Raw genomic sequence first — 6,012 nt, 5'->3', positions numbered from 1 at the left:
CAATTTTTTAATTTACCTCTTCTATGTACTTAATCAGCTCTTGTAAAAAGAGAAGTACCAGTTGTATCTGTCTAGAAACAATTATGTTCTGTCAGTCTGGCGGTGTGCTGGAAAGGAAGGGGGAGTGTCAACGTCTTTCCTGCAGTGATAGAGTTTTCAAGATGGCTTGTCAGGCTGATTTTTTTTTTTTTTTTTTTCTCCTTAAAGCATATGGACCCGTAGCTGAGGCTGTTTTGCCTCATAGATCTCAGTCTCATTCAAACATGTTTGTGTTCTCGCAATGCCTTTTATTACTGTTGACATTGCCTACAGACAGAAGCTTATAATTTGTTATCTATGTTTATCTTCTTATGGTAGTTCTTTTTTCCACATAAATGAAGACAAAGGCAAGGAGACCTTGGGCATGGTGTGTTTGCATCTTTGCAAGGAGACCTTGGGCATGCATCTTTTGTGAAACATACCTAACCAAGGTAAAAGAAGTAGTAAAATCCAGAGATGTTGAATAAAAGGCATTTTATTATGTGACAAGAAGTTGGCCTTAACCTATACCCAGGCAGTTGAAGTTGGGTCTCTTGTTTTTAGTAAGTGCCACAATTGGAAACAAAAAAACCTTTGGTTAAACCCTGGACATGCTGCATTTTTTCTGAGGATTGGTTGTATTTAAAGAACAGAACTTCCAATTGCAGTTTCTCTTCAGTACCCTGGATTCAGAGAAAGACTTGACAGTCATTTCAGGTGCTATTTGTTGAAAGCTAGGAGCAGTAGCTGACAGAACCCTTGCACCTGTGACTTACAAGATTTTGATACATCTCCTCGCTCCTTGCCTTTGGTAACAGAAGATTTATTCCCTTTTGTGCAGGTCTTACTGTTTTGTGTTTTTTTTAAAAGCATTTATAATAGTATGCAGTGTCTGATCTTTTTGTTACCAAAGTCATTAGATGGAGTAAACCATTCTTTGCCATGCAAAAATACTGTCATGCCCTGAACCAGTGCATTGCCTAATGTAATAAAACTAAAAGCTGTCCCTCGGTATATGATATTGGAACAAATGTCTGGCCCTTCACTTCCATGCTGCAATTTCACAGATTTCTGTAAGAGTTTTATGCACAGGTGGTAGGGATTTTTCGCAGCTTGAATCAGAAGACATCTCAGTGGTTGCCTTTAAAGATCTCTTGATTTTAAAAATCCTGGATTTGTGTGTAGCCATAACTTTTCTCCCCCTAAGTTTTCAAGGACAGAGAAGTTATTTCAAGCATGTACTGAGGAGTAGAAATGACTGCATTGTAAAGTTGTTTGTTCATAATAAACATTCATGATAAAATTTATACTTTCTGTGGGACTGTTTTTGGTAAAGGAATCACTATCTAACTGGAGAGATACGGACTAGAAAACAGAAACTATGGCAAAACTGCACTTTCCCACCTTTTTTCCTCAAGTTAGTTTGGTATCCCTTACATCTGTGGTAAAACACTGCCAGGAAGACCTACAGGTAGTAACTTCTTTTAGCTCTTTTGTTTGATAATACCGTTTGTTTACAGAGGTATTCATTCTATAATGACATAAACGTCAACTGTCGTAGCGCAGTACCTGTTTTCAGTACCTACTCTGACACATGTGGGAGCCGCTCTAAGATGCTGTTCACTGTTTTTGCCAACAGTGATGAGGTCTCCGAAGAAAAAGGTAGATTGGAACCTTGCTACTAACTCAGCAGTTGCTGCCAGAGTACAGTTTGACTTTGTTGTGCTGCTGTTTGCCTAACATCTGGATAGCTAGTTCTGTGATACCTGGGTAGCTTCAGTTATTTACCTACCTGGGTAGCTTCAGTTCTGTGTAAAGCAGTAAATGTTATTCAGAGGCTGTCCTCACTTTTGAATTTTAGAATTTGATTTTGGGCTGGCATTCCAATTGTGTGTGGATCCAAAACAGTTGTTTCTAATAGCAATTTCTTTATAACTTGATGGAAGTGAGTGTTTTTGCTTGACTGACATCTGCTAGGGCTGAGCTGTGTCCTAACTTGTTTTATGAAATGATGCATTTTCCTTAATAATGGTGGTAATTCTACCTTTTTTTTCTTAGAACAGTTTTGTGCCTGGAGTTCTTTCACACTCCGTTGTTTAGACTTGGTGCTTTTCATTTTGTCATTTTCCTGCTTCAGGTTTTTTTAGTGCTTGTGTTAGTAAGGAACTAGCTGGATGAGGATAGCCATGTTGCTGTATTTTGGATCCATATAGTCATACAGGATTCTTGCTGTGAGGATGAAGAATCTTCCTGTTGTGCCTCTAACCCAGGCAAATTCTATTGGGGGGGGGAACAACAAAAACCCCCACCCAAACCTCGTATTGCACTTGCACAAATACTTGGATTTGAAACCGATCGTGGCTGTTGATAGTGTGTATCTAGCCAAGTATTAAATGGGAAACTTCCATATAAAGGAGGCCAAAGAAATGAGATGCTTCTTGCCCATCCGATGGATTCTCCAACTTGCCTTAAATGTGTAAGCAGTCAGCAAGTGACAAGCTGTCCTCTCTTCAGAAGAGCAAGCTCATATACCTGAAGCCCTGTGTCTCAAAAGGTGTTTTTTAATGTCTCTAAGTAACTTCTGCTAATAATTTGTTGCTTTTAGTGTCTTATATTGCAACCCAGTCACAGGAAGACGAATAGTGTACAAGGTGATACTTTTTTCATTGCCCAGGGAAGGCCAGATCTTACTACTTAATGCAGAAACATCACGTTTTCAGTGGAAATATCACCTACACACAAAAGGGAGGCTATGTTGAATGAACTCAAAACGTTCACATCTCATGTTAAAAAGACTTTTCTGGGCAACGAATGAAGATGATTTATTAGGGTGTACTAGGAACCTTTTTTTCCCACACCTCGGTCACTCTGAAGAGACCACTGCAAGATAAAGCTTCCTGGTCACAGCAGATGTTTCCCCGTTTTGCCAACCGTGTCGGTGTTTCCGTGGATTTGCCACGAGATGGCGTAGCGATCCCACGTGGGTCCTGAGTGAGCTGGGACCGCGGCGGTGCTGGGTGGGGAATGCGGAAAAGAACCGTGTGGAGAGGCTCTCCGAAACGTGGGTTACGGGCAGCTCCGCGGGGGGTTTGGAGAAGGGAACCGCAAGTGGCATAAGCTCTTGGTCTGTCTTCCCAACGCTGCTCTTTTCTCTGCTGGTGTGTTTAGATTTGTTCTAACGGCTTTTGTATATTCAACCAAGCAACGGCTTGAGTTTAGGTTGGATTATCATTGGGACATTTTAGATTTAAACCTTTAAATCTAAAAGTCCCTTTAAAAAGGGATCTATCATAGGAGTACTCTAGACTTATCTGCTATGAAGCAGGGGGTGTGTGTGTGAGTGAATGGTAATATGCCGCCTTCTGTATCAGCTTAAAAAAATCACTATCTCTGCACCGAAGCTCAGGAGTTGTTCAATATAGTGCCCAATTCAATGGGCAACTCTGGGAAAATCCTAGCTTTTGACCTTTTTTTTGCCTTTTGGATACTATTCTTAGAATAGTTAGGTAAGGTCTATCTTGAGGAAAAGGCAAATTACATAAGTAGAGATTGAAAGATCAAATGGCAAGTTTTTAGCCTGACTATTCAGCTTCCTCTCCAACTTTACTCACACGTCTTACAGGGTTTGCAAGCACTGTATTTGGGTTCTTGCACACAATTTTGAAATTAAAATGTTGCTTCTTATAATATCTTCCCTACTTCAGAACTTTACTCATGCAGAATTGGTATTGGTACAATCCTCGCTATTCCTGTTATTGCTGCAATGGTGCTGAGCTTGGAGAAGAAACTATTTGTCTTTTCAGTCACTTTGAGGTCCCTGGTTTGCTGTGCTATGAAGTGCAACATCAGCCTATTCCTATTTTTTTGCAAATGGGGATTGAATATTGTTCATGTCTTGGCAAGACTCGGGTGCTTTGGAACTGCTGCAACTGGGATGTGAGAACAGCAGCAGCAAGGTGTGTGGTTTTCTGTAGATAACACAAATGCCGAACTGAAGGTTGGAGGAGAGGTGACAACTGTGCTGACACTTGTTTCAGCCCATCACAGAGAAAAATACACAGCTGGGAGTTAGCTACGGTCAGTGTGTCCTACCGGACCATCAAGTAACTTCACCTTATGCTTGCAAATGCAGTTAGGATTCATTTCCCCCAAATCTGAGGATATAGTCTGGGGATTTGGTGCTTGGGATGGGAAAGGAGATGTTGCAGGCAGACAGATGCAGCCTGCACCAGCAGACCAAAAAAGTGATTGCCCCATTCCAGCCCTGGATGTCATTCCTTGCCGTGGTGTGTGGATCTGTCAAGCTGTTTAGCTGCAATATGACAGATTGTCCTATTAATGTGTCATCAAGTGCACTTTTACAAATTCATGGCTTGTCTACAACTAACCTGAAAAAAAGAGGCTTAAGTATGAGAAGGCGCCAAAGAAAGTTAAATATTATTAACAAATAAAGTCTGCCACGTAGTTTTGATGGAATGTGAGCTAGTTGGGGGAGGGGTGATATGCTGTTAACTATTTAGCTTCTGTGTAACTTCCCTTCTTACTCTCAGTCTCTTCTCTTTTCCAAACTCCGTTTCTCTCAAAACATGCTTTAAAAGAAAAAAAAAAATCTACATTCTACTTATTGATATTGCACTTGTTCATGCCTCAGTTCCCCCGAGTCATCGATAATAGACCTGTTGCTCCTGATCCACCTTAGCTGCCTTTAAAGTCCAGTGAAGAACTGTGCTGGTATTACTTGGATTACAGAAGGCACGGTAAAGGGATTGTTAAAAGAAAGCAAATCTGTTGCTTGCTGACTGCGTAAGGGACTTCAAATTGCGTGATCTTCAACATGTTATCATTCTTGGACTAAATGTTTGCATCACACTCCATCTTTGTAGAAAGAATAGGAATATTTGTTCTAGGTGGTGGAGAACTGACAAAGACTTGCAGACTGTTCAAGTCCTTCAAGATCTCCCTTATGAAATGCTTGCAGGAGATGTGTAACCTTTGGTTCTGTTATTTTTAATAAACAGACCACCCTCCTGTAAAGAAATCGGAAAGCCCCCTCAGAGCCAGCCTCTAATGAGAGCTAGGGGAAAATGTATGGAGCGAGGCTCGCTGGAGTATAAAGCGAGAGTTCTGACGTATCGATATGTGGTGCGATGCTGAGTGCATATTCCAAGCCACATATTTTTAGCTCCACCACACACTCATGTACAGTTTTACAAACTTCCCAGAAAAATGGTGATTTCTCTGAGATAATTAAGGGGAGGTACAGAATAGAGCTGAGGGGAGGGAGCACGGAACGGGCATTGATTTAAATCTGCCTGGCACACGGGCCAGCTCCACTTATCAGTGAGTCTAATAGGAATGTGAAGAGAATAGGCTTGACAGCTCATTAGAATGTGATCCCTCCTCCTTTTTTTTTTTTTTTTTTTTTTTCCCTTTCTTGAAGTTGATGGAAACTCATTCAGGAAAGAAGTACTTATTTGCTGAGGTAAAGCAAAAGCTGAGGAGGGTTTTGCCAGTGTGCAGCTGAGGAAAGAAGCAGCGAGAAAAATCAGACTTGATCTATGCTCAGAGGTACCTGAAATCTTGCCTAGTGTGAGGGGACATGAGGATGAAAAAGACACGAGTTTCTACATCCTGACAGCTGCTTGCGGCATCGGGACTTACTGCTCATCGTCTCATTAAAGAAAAGTGAAGATAAGCCCAGCTAAGGAGGGAAAGAAGCTAGACTTGGGAAAACTCTATCTGCTCCTAATGGACCTAGGTACATCCTCAGATTCTTGTCTCTCCCTATTGTAACTTTTTATCATATGAGAAATTTATTTTCTCCTTAGAAGGCTCAGCACTTGGCTGAGCTGTGATGCTTTCAGCCTCTTCAGAAGAACAGTGGCTATAGCAACCTTGGGTTACGGTTCCCCAGCATCTTGAAAGGAAGGGATGAGGACTTGTCACTGAGGAAAGGGAAATACCACTCAAGAGAGAATGGATGGAACGTATTCA

Source organism: Phaethon aethereus, assembly GCF_964289735.1.
Source record: "Phaethon aethereus genome assembly, chromosome: 21".
NCBI classification, from domain to species: domain Eukaryota; kingdom Metazoa; phylum Chordata; class Aves; order Phaethontiformes; family Phaethontidae; genus Phaethon; species Phaethon aethereus.
Note: the sequence above shows the minus strand (reverse complement) of the source record.